The following is a 16077-nucleotide window of genomic DNA, read 5'->3' on the forward strand; positions in this document are numbered from 1 at the left end:
TGACACACCACACCTGTCAAATCCCAGGGAATGAGACTGGGATGTATCTGATACAGGGATATTACTGATCAGCAACCCTCAAAAATAATAAATCAGAGGTCGATGTTGATCAGGCAAGTCAGAGCTCATGAGTCCCTGAAATATTCAGCCATTAGGATCTATATGATGCAAGACGGAGTTGGGAACCAATCATAGCAACTGTTCACAGAGTCTGGGAACTATCAGCAGAGGAGAACATTCTCAATTTCTCAGAGTTGGTGAGGTGTATCATCCCGGGAATAGTGTTGTGAATCAGTCACGCACCCAATCTCATAATTTTGCCTTTTGTCAAAAACGTGGCTCCTGAAACTAGATGCAACATTCCAGGTGAGACAAGAGACTGTTTGATTTCAGTTTAACATAATTGCTTTGTGTTTGTTCTCTGCGGTGTTATTGATGAAGTAGGGTTTAGTTGCTCCTCTGTCCACGTGTCATGGTACACTCCCTGATTTGTGCACATACACATGGAGGATCCTCTGCTCCTTCACCCCCTTTGGGTTTACCCCCTTACTATTGTATGTTCCCCTGAGTTCATCACAAAACAAAGAAGCACGTCACCCCTCCCTGAGATGGAGATCTATCTGACACACCGATATTAATGAATAACAATCCTCAAAAATGATCAATCACAGGTTGATTTCGATCAGAGAAGACAAAGATCAGAAGTTCTGGAAACCCTGCTGCTTTCCATGTCCTTTCCCACAACCCCTCTGTCAAACTTGATGCTCTTAGCTGTTCTTCCAATATCCTAACATTTTACCTTAAATTGCTGTTAATATTTTTCTGTAATTTTGCATGATGGACCAAAGCACAGGTTGGTACAACAAGGACTCCAAACACTGAACTCGGAGAACGTACACAGTAAGGCAGCCTACATTCTGAAACAGCAAACACCCGTTAACAAATGGTTGACAAGTACAAAACAGCGGGTGAGATTAACCTGAACTCATCAAAATAAAAGGAAAGTACTCTGGAGGTACAGCGGTGTAGGCAAGAGCTGGGCAGACAGAGTGGAGTTCGTTTTTTAAAATTCTTGTTTATATCCAGAATTTTCTTTCCACACAATGTAACCTTTTATTTCCCATCACCCAAGTCCTCCACAGTCTCTTTATTTTCTGCTACTAACCATCACCAGTAAATTGAATAATTTATGTTCAAAGCCCCTCCCACCATCAAAGATACGGCAAAAGTAGGAAGAGCTAGAAGGAGATTGGAGTCAATTTTTCTTGTGGTGATACATTACTGCTGTTCTAACACAAGGTATTTCTGAGGGATGGTCCAGTGAAGCTATGTGGATGGAACTCATAAATAAGAAGGGCATAATTACTTTGATGCAATTGTAATAGTCCCCCCAGTAGTCAGAGTGAAATTGAGTAATGAATATGTGGAGAGATCTTATTTATATGTAAGAATAATAGGATTGCAATAATCGCAAATTTTAACCTTCCAAACATAAAGTGGGACAGTCATGATCTTAAGAGCTTGGATGGTGAGGAATTTGGTAAGTGCTAAAGTCAATTTTCTTCATTAATATACAGATGTAACTCTCACAGAAGGAGCAAACCTGACCTACTCTTGTGATATAAGGCAGGACAAGTGACTGAATGGTTAGTAGGGGAGCTTTTTGGGGCCCGGGTCATATTTTGATTAGTTTAAAATATCTATGGAAAGGATTGGCATTATATATAAGTTAAAGTTCTTAATTGAACGAGGGCAAATGAGACAAAAACTTTCAAGAGTTGATTGGAGTAGACTGTTTGCAGCTCAAGGGACGGCCGGCAAGAGTGAAGCTTTCAGAAGTGAGATAACGAGAGTTCGGAGGTATGATGTTCCTGTTAGTGTGAAGATAAGGCTGGTAAGAGGAGGGAACACTGGAGGAATAAAGATATTGAGGCTCTGGTTCAGATTAAGAATGAATCATATATTAGATATCGATAAGTGAGATTCAGTGAATCTCGAAGAGTAAAAGAGGGGCAGGGACATTCTAAAGAGGAAATGAGGAGGGCAAGAAAGGAAAATGAGATAGCCTTGGCAGATAATGTTCAAGATAATCCAAAGAGATTCGGCTAGTACATTAAGAGCAAAGGAGTAGATCACAGAGTCATAGAGATGTACAACTTGGAAACAGATCTTTCAGTCTCACTTGCCCATGCTGACCAGATATCCTAAACTAATCTAGTCCCATTTGCCAGTACTTGGCCCATATCCCTCCAAACCCTTCCTATTCTTATACACACTCAGATGCCTTTTAAATGTTGAAATTGCACCAGCCTCCACCACTTCCTCTGGCAGTTCATTCCATACACACCACCCTCTGCATGAAAAAGTTACTCCTCAGGTACTTTCAACTTTTTCCCCTCTCACTCTAAACCTAGACTCATGAGTGTAGGTTTAGATGAGACTCCACCCACCTCAGGGAAAAAACCTTGCCTATTCACTGTATCCATGCCTCTAATGATTTTATAAACCTTTATAAAGTCACCCCTCAGCTTCCAACGCTCCAGAGAAATCAACCCCAGCCTATTCAGCCTCTCCCTATATAACTCTACATGGCTGTGAATATGTATCAGCCTAGAGGATTGGCTTCATAAATCATGTTGCATTTAATATAAATGTTGTTTTTTATTATTATCATTTAGTTTAAAATGGAGGATGGGTGCCTTTTCAATTTATGGTGTGTATGGAAAGACCTGGAAAGTAAACTACAACAAAAAAATGGACAAAAAGTTATTGTACTACAGATAATGCACCATATCATTCGTGTAAAAAATAATTCCCTGTTTTGACCGTGAAGTTAACAGAGTCTATTAATTAGTCCTGTGTTTGTAATAATTTTCATCTATCTGTCATTCTACATTTAGTTGTTGTAGTTAATGTGTGGATTACTGCATCTCTCTAAAAATTCAAAACAAAATAAAGTAAAACTGCAAATTAAATATTGCATCTAATTACGACAAAAAAAATTAGCAATACAATGACATGAAATTGGAAAGGAATGTTGAAATGTAGCCAATTCTGAGGACTACAAGAAGTTGCAAGAGATCATTAATTAATTTACGGTATGTTCAAATAATTAGCAAATGAAGATCCACACAGATAAAGGTAAGGTATTACATCTTGGTAGGAATAATGTGCAAGGCGAAAGTGAGGTCTGCAGATGCTGGAGTATCAGAGCTGAAAATGTGTTGCTGGGAGAGCGCAGCAGGTCAGGCAGCAACCAAGGAACAGGAAATTCAACGTTTCGGGCATAAGCCCTTCATCAGGAATGAGGAATGTGTGTCCAGCAGGCTAAGATAAAAGGTAGGAAGGAGGGACTTGGGGGAGGGGTGATGGAGATGTGATAGGTGGAAGGATGTCAAGGTGAGGGTGATAGGCCGGAGTGGGGTGGGGGCGGAGAGGTTAGGAAGAAGATTGCAGGTTAGGAAGGGGGTGCTGAGTTCGAGGGATTCGACTGAGACAAAGTGGGGGGAGGGGAAATGAGGAAACTGGAGAAATCTGAGTTCATCCCTTGTGGTTGGAGGGTTCCCAGGCGGAATATGAGGTGCTCTTCCTTCAACCGTCGTGTTGTTATGGTCTGGCGATGGAGGAGTCCAAGGACCTGCATGTCCTTGGTGGAGTGGAAGGGGGAGTTACAGTGTTGAGCCACGGGGTGGTTGGGTTGGTTGGTCCGGTGTCCCAGAGGTGTTCTCTGAAATGTTCCACAAGTAGGTGGCCCGTCTCCCCAATATAGAGGAGGCCACATCAGGTGCAGTGGATGCAATAGATGATGTGTGTGGAGGTGCAGGTGAATTTGTGGCGGATATGGAAGGATCCCTTGGGGCCTTGGAATAATGTGCAGGTCACTTATTCAAAGATGCACGTCTAAGTGAGGGAGACAAACAAAGGGATTTCAGACAATTACATCAGTCACTAACAATTTCACCACAGGTTCCAAAGGCCATAAAAATGTAAACAAAGTACTAAGTTTTATCTCTAAAGGGATAGATTTGAAAGTAGGGTCACTATAAAAATTTGGTTGACTATAATTAAGAGTATTATTTGCAGTTCGAGTTGACATATTATAGAATGTATGAGAGAGAGTAAAGAGATGATTTATGAGAATGCTCCACAAGTTTCTGGCTGTGTATATCCAGGAAGAATTGTTGTGCTGTTCACTTCTCTCTTGAAAAGAAGGCTGACAGTTCGAAAATTAAGAAAGGTTTTGAAAAGAGAAGGTACAAAGAAAACATTTCACTGTGGGATAGAATATAACTCGAGGCTGTCAATATAAGACGGTACCTCAAGAAGTCCAAAAGGGAATTCAGAGGAAACCTCTTCACTGAAAGAATGATGAGAATGGGGAATATGTGACCAGACGGAATAGTTGAAATCAATAGTTTAGATGTATTTCAAGGAAACTAGGCGAGCACTAGGAAGGGATGGGAATAGAGAATTACAACGGGCGATTTAGATGAGGAAAGATGTGAAACACCTTGAGTGGAACATAAGCACTGGCATGAACTGATTGTGCCAAATGGTCTGTTTTTCCTCTATAATCCTACGTAGAAAATCACCATTGCATGAAACAAAAAGTGCATTAAGAACATTTAGAAGAATTATAAAGTTTCTCACAAAAAGTCTCAAGTATCCAGCACTGAATGTAAATGATTTTATCACATGGCCACACTTCACGATTTGCTTGATAGCACTGAAACAGCAGTAATCACAGTACTCTTACTAGGAGTATGAGTAACCTATTGTCCTTGCACCAATTGGGGGATCTTAATGACTTATTAATGGCCTCAGTAGGAGCTGCCAACCTGGTCCTGGGAATGTTGTGAACACTCTAGCCCTCACGGCTTCTTTCACTCACTTACTCTGATTTCCAGTTCCCGTAGTGATCACCACCATGGACAGGGGACTGTTCCAGTGTGCAGATGGGATACCCTGTTGTGAGCCACAAGGTACTTCATTAGGAGGGACATCCTCCAGGTGTGTCACTAGGATGCAGGGGGAGGTCTCCCACACAATGGAGGACCTTACTGCTAATAAACTGCCAGCATTTGCGGGAACACACTCTACATTGACCACCTGAGTGGTCATCCTTTCCCAAATTTGGGATCAATAACATACTACGGAGGTGGAAACTCCTTCCTTCCCTTCTCATCTTCCACCCTATTATCCACCTAATGACCTTGCAGCCTGTCCCTAGAGGGCTGATAGAACCCAGTCCCATTCCAATATTCAAGAACATGAAGAGCTGGCAACCTGGTCAAAATTGACAAAGCTTAACACAAACAGTCTTGGCCTGACCGTCAAACTCTAAAGTGTAACTTGAGATGAGTTCAATAAAAATGGCAGAAGTACAGAAACAACCACTTCCATCTGTCAGAAACACATGTCTATGAATGGGAACGGGTGGTCTGCTATTTGGAATGGAGCAGTGCATTTGAAAAGTTAATGAGGAGCAGCAATGTTTTGTGATGGACGTGTGCACAGTTTGAAGCTGTTTGCTGATTCAGTTTTGTTAAAGGTTTGGCAGATACATTCCAATGAGAATCAATTAAATCTGCCAAAGTGGATATTAATACTCACATTTATGAGATGCTTTAACATAGAACATAGAAAAATACAACACAGAACAGGCCCTTTGGCCCATGACAGTGTGCCGAGGTCTAATCCTAATGTAAAATATAACAACCGACACATCCCTCAACTCACTGCTAAACATGTGCATGTCCAGCAGTCACTTAAATGTCCCTAATGACTCTGTTTCCACCACCACCGCTGGCAATGTATTCCATGCATTCACAACACTCTGCATAAAGAACCTAATCTAATATCTCCTCTATACCTTTCTCCTAATATCTTAAAACTATGACCCCCCTCGTGCCAGTCAATCCTGCCCTGGGGAAAATTCTCTAGCTATTGACTTTATCTATTCCTCTCATTATTTTGTATACCTCAATCAGGTCTCCTCTCTTCTTCCTTCTCCAGAGAGAAAAGTCTGAGCTTATTCAACCTTTCTTCATAAGGCAAGCCCTCCAGTTCAGGCAGCATCCTGGCAAACCTTCTTTGCACCCTCTCCAAAGCCTCTATCTATTTCTTATAGCAGGGTGACCAGAACTGGACACAATTTCCAGGTGTGGTCTCACCAGGGACTTGTAGAGCTGTAGCAAAACCTCGCTGCTCTCAAACTCGATTCCCCTGTAAATGAAAGCCTAAACACCATATGCTTTCTTAACAACCCTATCCACTTGGGTGGCAACTTTGAGGGATCTATGTACTTGCACACCCAGATCCCTCTGTTCCTCCACACTGCCAAGAATCCTGCCTTTAACCCTATATTCAGCATTCGAGTGAGAATGAGTACCAGAGGTCATGTAAGGAAGTTTATCAGTAAAGTACAGCTAATTAAGGGGGCTTGACCATACTCATGGACAAAAAGATATAAAGCAATCAGAGAACCAAAGAACAGAGTGTGTATATAAGGGGTACAAGAGACAGCGTGGATCAAGGCCTTGAAGAATTTAGAGATAGACATAAGTTTAAACTCAATACATTCGATGATAAAGTGCCAGTTAAGATCTCAGTCCTTTCTCTATAAGCACAAGTTTAAGTTGACCAGTCTTGTCCAGGCCAGCATTAAATGGGATTTTTATTTGCACTGTGCACATCTCCTGATTTCACAAGATATCTCAGTTTTGTAAATGCAATAGAATGCATTATCCACCGTTTCAGCAATTCCGTTAATAGAAGTTAACAGAAATAAACAACTTTCCAAAGCTGTCTTTCAACAGCCAGACTGATACAACATTCAAAATGGATCTGCATGTACAAAGTGGGCTTGTCAGGGGGTTTAATCATTTCACATTCGAAAACTAGATTCCATTTTAATGATATCAGCTGGATGTTGGATACTCCATTAACAAAAGGTTCCCATATTCAAACGGTTGTTTGCAAATATAGAAATTGGATATTGATATAAAATAGGACATGCTCTTTTTTTTTGTCTTGCATACATCAGGATAGCTGCAAAGATTTTGATATTAAGGGAAACAACATTTTACACTGAACAAGTTCTGATGCTTTGGAAAGTGCACAATGATTGATCGAGATGTCCCCAATGGAAATGGACTGGTCAGATGGTGATGGACAGTTAACAGCTAAACTTTGTTAAGTTTGCAGTTGGCAGGTTGCCTGAGTGGTCAAGGTATTGCCCTGCCAAATGAGTCCGAGAATGGCCATCACCAATTTAGTCGAATCACAACAAGCATTGGCAGTTAACTGCCAATCATCACCTGGTCCATCCTCCATGCCTTTACCAATCAGCACTCATTACCCAGACAGATTAAATGCTTTCTCCCTTCTCATTGGTATTCTTGAGAGTGTCCTGATAAGTACAATACTAAAGACTTAAATAAAAAAACACTTTATTTCCATCAATACTCAAATGTCCATGCTGCCCCAGCTGGCAGAGGTGAACATCACTACAGTGTATCAGGCCGACAATGAACTGGTAAAGTTCTGCACTGGCCTCCGAGGGAAACCAGCAACAATGTCCTTGTGGAGACATTACTTTACCTTTGATCTTATACAGCAACAATTTGAAAGCCATTGAGGAACAGGAATAAATAGAAACAAACTACATGCACATACACACAGCACACTGTTATGTAAAGTAATAGAGAGAAATGCTGCACGAACAGGAAAATTAATTGTTATTCTGAATAGTGAATATGGCACCAAAAACACCCTTGTGATAATGACAGTTTGAAAATCTAGCCCACATTGGTTTGCAGCAGTTGAAGAGTTGTTCATTCTCTTATGGGCCCCACTCAGTTCCTACACCAGTATGTGACCATAGATTCAGATTGTTTTTAAAGGCAGATATCAATATGCAGTTGCACAGTGGCAGGAGTACGGCTATCCTATGGACAGCACTAAAGAGATCTCACACACATTGGCTCTTTAATAAAGAAATGGGGCAAACCTCAGAGATAGGGAAATGTAAATAAATGAACCACTAACAAGATTTCATCCAATTCGATAGTAACTGAGACCTGATCACCAAATTCAGCTGCCACTTGAAAGGATGCAAGAAGCCCCAAAAGGAGATACTCCACATTTCACTTGATTCTGTGTCACATTACCACAAGAGAGCTTTGTAGTTGCCTTCTAGCAGACATTATTTTTATCCATAAACCACATCGGCTTGACAGAGAAGCATTGGTTCCGATCACAGATCAGAACTGAATAGTGCAGAACCACATCATAACTCATCTCGAGAAGCTGTGTCAGTGGGTGCTTCAGTTTGCAGTGCCTCTGTGTTCTGAGCTTCGGCCCCAATCTCTCTCTGTTCCCTAGTTTTTCTGCTAAGTTGCGGTTCCAGTCAGTTTTTATTTTATCATTGTCCCAGGTTATAGAGGTTTCAGTATCATTGAGTTCACCAGGATAGCCCGTTGGGTAAATCAGCAGTGGCTCCACTGAAAAGGCTTTTAAATCCTGAGGCTCATAGAACAGCTTTTAGTTATCCCTATTAATTGACCTAATAATAATTAAGAACATTATATTTGATCTGCTTTATTTCCCATTACTGACTGCAATGAATTTACTTCATGGGATACAGAAACTCACCAATGTGAATAAAAACCTCTTAAACTTTGGGCAAAATCCAGGCTATTGACTAAAGAGAATAAACTCCATACAATAATGCAACAAAGAAAAGCAGATTGAAGTCAAATGATGCACAAGTTTGATGAAGAGCAAAACCCCCTCTACCCCAGCAGGAAGGCAAGTAGAAAAGTTGTGCATTTATGTAACATCTTAATGCAATCTCAGAGTATCCTAAACATCTCTTTCCAGATCTCTGAAACAAGTGCAGAACCCCTGGGGCCACTGTCAACTACATACTATCAAACCCAGGGAATCATAGACGGAAATATCAGCATGTGCTCATGTAACAGTTTAAAATGGGTGTTTAATACCTTCGCTCGAGTAACTCGCAAAATTGTTTCGCGGTATGAACAATAAATGGGAATAGGTCACTTGGCCCTTCGAGCCTGCTCCACTATTCAATAAGATCATGACTGACCCGATTTTAATAAGCTGATAAAACATTCAGCTGACAATATCCCACTTTAGCTTCTCTTATTCTATCATTTTAGTATATTCCACTACATATCTATTCTAATCTGGAGAATAATTCTCCTGCTGTTAATCACTGATCCACACTGTACTGCTCTCCTCATGCACTGTTCTTTTCCTCAGCCTATCCTTTAGACAAGATAAAATACATTGGAACAGACTCCACCGTTTGCTGGTACTTGACACAATGAGAACTACTGAAATATTTCAATACACTCCTTTGGTGGAAAATATAATTTGCTTTAATACTTTAAAACTGGTTCAATTTATTTTATATTTGCATTGAATGGTATTTTAGGTTGATCCAGATGTTAGTACAAAGTGAAATATTACAGCACTGAGATTTGTCTCATTCTCATTTGGTGGAAGTTTGGAAGGAGTGTTTTCTTACAACAGAGTGAAAACTGAACAGCAAAGTTGAGTAACAGTACATGCAGGTTCTGACAAAGCCAATTTTCAATCAGAGATGTTCTATACAACAACTGAAGTACTTTTGACCATGGAGTCACATGTCAGAAATGTAATATCTCATTTGTGTCCCATGAGCAAAGCAGGAAGGAGATGATGACCAGATCATCTGCTCATCGGGATTGAGCGATAAGTATTGGCCGGGATATAATCTCCTCACTTTAATTCAAAATAATAAGGGTCCCTTTAGAGGGCAGAGTGGCTTTGTTTTAATGCCTCATATATATCTATTGTGCTGGATTATCTCCAGACTGCACTGCTGTGGCAGCATCAATTAGTCTATTCTAAACCCGATGGTAGATCTTGAACTCTCCAACTCAAAGGTCAGCACAATAGTCAGTGACACCTGAGCAATACCCAATACTCTGACAGGCGGCTTATTATTTACATCCCCAGGGATTAATGAAGCAATTCAGGGAAATTGCATTGATTCTGTTTGAGATGCAAAACAGTCCTCAAAGGGGAGAATGATAGTCTCCCTAGCCCTAGATCAGTAGGCTTAAGTTCCTAGATTAGACTTAGTAAGCTTAAATTCCTGTCCTACCTATTCCACAGGCGTGTCATACATCGCTGAACATTTTAATGTTAAAAAAGGAAAGCCTCTTCAACCAATGGGCTGTTGTCATTTGGAACGCGCTAATTAGGAATCAGCACTTTGGGTCACCTTTGCTGATTCCCTGTGTGTTATACGGGAGTCAGTAATTTCTATCAGTGTCCACCGTTACAGCTACAACAAGTCCTCTAATATCTCTCCTCAATGGGTCATTCTTCCCTTTTGAATATGGGCAGTGAGCACTCAGTCCTATCTCTTCCTTAGCAACAAATGGCTGCCATGCTTCCAGCCTGCTGTCAGCAAGAGGTTAACTTGCACTGTCAAAGTGTGGCAATACTGAGAATAACCCTCCCCATTATGACCCAGGCTAAGATCACAAGATGCAGCACAAGTCAGTGTTTGTGTCCAGAATTAGATAACCAGGAAGGATGTTCTCCACGGTTGGGGAGCCCAGAACCAGGGCTCATGGTCTATGGATACTGGCTCGGGCATGTTGGACTGAGATGAGGAAACCTTTCTTCACCCTGACAGTGGTGACTCTTTGGAATTCACTGTCATAGAAATTGATTGAGCCCAAAACGTATTAGTTCTTTTTCGGGCTAAAGGAATCAAAGCTTACAGAAAGAATGGTGGAACAGGGCACTGAGTTGGATAATCAACCATTGTCATTTTGAACAGCAGCGCATGCTTAAGGGGCTGAATGGCTCACTGTTCCACCCACTTTTGTGACCATTCTGTAGCTTGAAGAGATGTGTTGTGTTCAAAAGCTATTTTGATAGGGAAAAAAAAGAGAATGTGTTACTGTTTACAACAGAGTGACGAAACAATTTCAGATGATTGTGAATTGGTCTCCTCAAATTACATTGATCAATGAGGAAGTTCTGGAAAATTGGGATAAACCGCTGAGTTACCAGCCAGTTGAAAATCGAAGTGACTCGAAAGACTTAGTATAATCACATGGGGAGTATTGTAGAAATAACCTGGGAATTGCTAATCTCACTACACATAATATTGATTGAGGAAATGCTGTTCCAATCAAACAACATCCTACAGACTTAACCTTTGGAGGTTAGCACAGATTCAGAAAGAGACTGAACACATGTTGAAAGACAATATAATCAAAATCAGTCGTATGAATAGACCTCACCTACATCAGTGGTACCACAGCCAGGTAATATCCAATGATTATGTGTGGACCTATGCAAAATCCATGCAGTTACTAAATCTCATACATGTCCTAAATCAAGTTTGGAAGACCATATTGAGAAGATGGGACAAGCAACTTATATTTCTCAGTACGACTTACTCAAAGGATGCTGGCAGCTACTTTTATTCAAAAAGGTGAAGACAATTTCAGCCTTCGTGACACCAAAATGCGCTGTACCAGTTTACAGTCATGTCATGTGGTATGAAGAATGTGCCAGCTACATTTCAAAGACTAAGCAATGAAGTAATTTCTTCATTACCCAATTGCGTGGGTAAATAAATCATTGATGACCTGATTTTTAGTCACACATGGAAGGAAAATTTGCAGAATTTCTCAAAGTTATTCATTCGACTTTGGGAGGCAGGCTTGGTGATAAACCTGGCTGACAGCGAATTCAAGGAAACACAAATCACTCTCCTGGGCCATGTTATTGAACATGGCCAGCTAGCCCCATCCACCAAAACAGCAGTACGACTACAAAACAATCTTGATTATCCAAATGAGACGGGTGGGGATAACTAATTGTTCGGATAACTGATTGTTCAGATAATGCATTGCTCAGATAACTGATCTGATTGCAAACAAAGGACCTTGAGATCTTGTTTGGATAATCTGAAATTTGGATAATTGACATTCGGATAACAGGGGTTGTTCTGCATTTGGTAGTGCTATGAGTGGGTTTTATCAGAAAGTTGTATGGAATCTTAAAAGTGTGGCTGTTTCACTTACTGAATTACTGTAGAAATACAGGAAGTTTCAATGGATGGAAAACTGCCAGAAGGCATTTGTCAGCCTGAAAGTTGTGTTAATTACTGCCCCAATATTAGTGACACCTAATAACCCAAAGCTATTCAAGGTAGTTATCGATGTAAGTGATCAAAGTGTCGGTGCTGTACTCTTACAAGAAAACAACAAGAAGATAAAAAGACTTATCAATTTTTTCTCAGGAAGCTAAACATTCATCAACAGGAATATTTGACAGTTGAGAAAGAGACCTTGAGTTTGGTATTGGCGTTACAACATTTGCCAGTAATGTATCTGAGACAACCATACATATTGATCATAATCCATTAAAGTTTTTTGGGGAAATTTAAGGACAAACATTGTAGACTGGTGTTCGGGGCACGTCTTCATGAGAAAGTCTCTACATTATTTTACAGGACATTCTGAATCTCCAGCAATTTCTCTCATGTTGTTTGATTCCACATTAAAAATACAATTTAGCCACATGACAAATCAAACTTACTTTTTCGTCACTGCTTTCATTTCTGTCGAATTGAGATTATCATTTTTTTTTGAATGTTCGGTCTGTTAAAGTGCAATTGCTCAATAACCACAAAATGAAAAGCAAACTAAAATGGTGTCTGGGTCTATAATTTATTGTCAGACATTAAAAAAAACCCAGCAGTCTCACAATGCTGCATTTCAAGCCTTGATCAGCTCATTTAAAGAAACCAGGTCAGACTCCAATCAGCCATGATGGTGATGAATGGCAGAGCAGGCTCGAAGGATTGCATGGCCTCCTCCTGCTCCAATTTTCCACATTTCTAAACCGGCTTCAATACCCAAGAAAACTGAAGATACAGAATTATAAGCCTTCAGCAGATGATTTAGGTAAATAGGTTACACATTCGAGTTTTTAGTCAGCATATAAAGTTAGTCCATTTGATCGCCCAGTATTGTTGCTTGAGGCTGAGGTTACAGTTCATTAGAAGCTTTCCCACCACTAAGATGAATCTGGTTGTGGGATTTATCTACATAATTTTGAATAAAAGTATTTTAAATGTTGTGATTCTCCTGTCTCTGATTCCATGCCTCTATTTGAACAGGATTAGATTGTTGTGGATATTACCACTGCAGCTTCAATGTTACTTTTCTCTGTATCCTTAGGTGTCACCAATTCAGTTGTTATCAGTTACCAACACTCACTGACAATCAGCCTTTCTAATTGAAGCAGAAATTGCTGGAGAAGCCCAATAGGTCACAGGACTCCAAAACATTAACTCTGCTTTCCTGCCACAGATGCTGCCAGACCTGCTGAGATTCTCCAGCATTTCATTATTGTTTCAGATTTCCAGCATCTGCAATTTTGTTTTATTTTAGCCTTTCTAAAATTCTGTCAAACTTCATCTCATCCAAGTCTCAACTACATTTTTTTCACCATGAACTGGACACCAACTTCCTCTTCATAATACCTCAGCAAGGCCCCTGCCCCTGTGAAGTTTAAAAAGGGCATTTATGATAATTGGCCCCACTCATTCTTTTGCTACCCTTTCACGGTTTATGACTAAGGATGACTTTTGGATTCCCTTTTAAAGTTAGCTGCCTTACTCTTTATTTCCCCTCTGAACTGTCTATATTTCGCATGGTTCTCACTGGGGTTAAAAATAAAACATATCCTTTGCAACATCATGCAGGGGGTTAGAGTATTATTTTTGCCAACATTTCCTGCTTATGGAAATGTTAAGCTGTACTGTACAGCTGTAGCTGAACATTGCCCAGATTTGTGCTTTAATGCCCTTTCTCAAATGCCCTCTTGCCCCATTGAAATCAGCCCTCCTCCAACTCAGAATTATTCTGGTTTGTTCCTTTTTCCTTTTTAACACAAGCTAAAATCTTTTGATACAACGATCGATGCTTTCTTAAATGACCCCAGTCTAATATTTAATGCATTTTATACATATTGTGTGTATGCACACAGATTCTGAAGTTGGCAGTGCAAATTGAAGATATTATTAGGATTCTGAACATTATAAATAGGACCATTGCATGCAAAATAAGGAAATTATGACAAATGGTTCCAAACAGCCCAGCCTTTCCCTTATGTCTAGTATTTATACAGCAAGCTTCAGGAAGGGATTTGAGAAGGTGCACAAAAGGTACACAAAAATGGTACCAGAGATGAGCAACTGAACAACTACGTGGATAGTTTGGAGAAGCTCGGGCTGCTCTTTATGGAGAACAGAGGATGAAGAAGACATTTTACACGTGTTCAAAATCATGAGGGATTTCAATAGAGTAGCGTAAAAGGGTAGGAGAATGCATTTGGATTGGTTACTGTTTGGATGGTTGGTGTGAACTTGTTGGGCCAAGTGGCCTGTCTCCATTCTGTATGGATTCTATTTAAAAAAGGCTTGAGAAGAAAAGGACGCTGATTTAAAATCATCAGCAAAATAAAACAACGGTTACAAGGAATCCTTTCTTTAAAACCAGCATAGTTCGGAAACTGGAATGTGCTGCCTGATAGTTTAGTGGTGGAGGCAGCTTCAACTGAGGTCTTCAAAAGGAATCTACAATTTTCATAAGGAGAGGTTTTGCAGTATCAAATGGTAAAAGGACTTGGGAGTGAACATAGGCAAGTTCCTCTTTGAAAGCTGATCAAATCATTGCCTCCGAGTTGTTACCATTGATTGTTGTATAACATTGCACAAACTACCAGCTCACCAGTTATTTCCTAATGATTTGTCATATCCTGATATAATGACTAACTTAGTCATGCATGTAACTAAGCTTACTTTGCAATCACTTCACTTTATCCAGGAGAACCTGCATTCCCATTTTCCTCACTGTTTGCACTGACAATGTTTCCAGAACTGCAATTCATCAAGGAGCACAAATTAAGTCATTTAACATCAGTAAACTTATTTAGAATTAAGTCCAAATCAATTTAACAAAAAAAATCGCAGACTTGAGATTCAATATTCCAAGCCTGGTCGACTAGTTTTCTTCAGTTAGTCAATGACTGCAATTTTAATAAATTGCATTATTTTGTCATAGTGATAATAAAAGAACAGAGATATCCATGCAAAGTCAGAATCAGGTGGAACAGACCTTTAGCTGATAGTTGCTCTGTTCAAAAATAGAGATTATAGACAGGAAAGGTCCTTTCAGTGTAAGTCTAATGAGTTGCTGCAGTTCATTCTGTAGAGTGTAAGTGCTAGGTAGCCCAACATCGTAGCTCAGTGATGGTGAAGGGAGTGGAAATTAGGTACGTTAGTTCTTTTGCCAGTCAACCAAACTGCTCTCTCTTTGATCATATTGAGCTTCTTGACTATTGTTGCAATTAAACAAATCACCAGGTGAGCAGTGAGGATTCCAATGCTCCTGATTTTAGCCTTGTAATGGTGAAGTTAATGAGGGGGTAATGACAAAGCAGTATACCTTGTATCTCAGTCTTGGAATCTTGCTAATGTAACTAGTTATTGCTGCATTCACCACCCATCCCCCTGGAGTGTATTGATAATGCTGTCCTATGATCTAAAAAATGTTGCTGGGACTTTATTTGTTTCCAAAATGCATCGTGAACCATCTTGTTCGTGTTGGTATGCGGTTCTTTTGACTTCCACAGGATGACTATAGTACACCACAATGAGGGAATGCAGGGGTTGGGGTATGGAAGAGACAGTACAGAGTGAAAAGAAGAGAAAACCATTTATTTTGTAAGTCACCATTGTTTATAGACATTTCTGGGCTATGCAATACCTTCATACTGAAAGTCAAGCAAAATTCAAACGACCATTGAAAAACTTTGGATGTTTTATGCTGATTCAAGATTGGTCTCTCAAAATAAGCCTAGCATTTCTGAACCAGTCAAGCAGTTGTTTTCCGTGATTGTTCTCATCTGTGTTTGTGTTCACCACGCTGCCATGGGATGCCTTCGTGAGGCAATCCTGACATAATCTTA

Source organism: Hemiscyllium ocellatum (assembly GCF_020745735.1).
Source record: "Hemiscyllium ocellatum isolate sHemOce1 chromosome 15 unlocalized genomic scaffold, sHemOce1.pat.X.cur. SUPER_15_unloc_15, whole genome shotgun sequence".
Taxonomy (NCBI): domain Eukaryota; kingdom Metazoa; phylum Chordata; class Chondrichthyes; order Orectolobiformes; family Hemiscylliidae; genus Hemiscyllium; species Hemiscyllium ocellatum.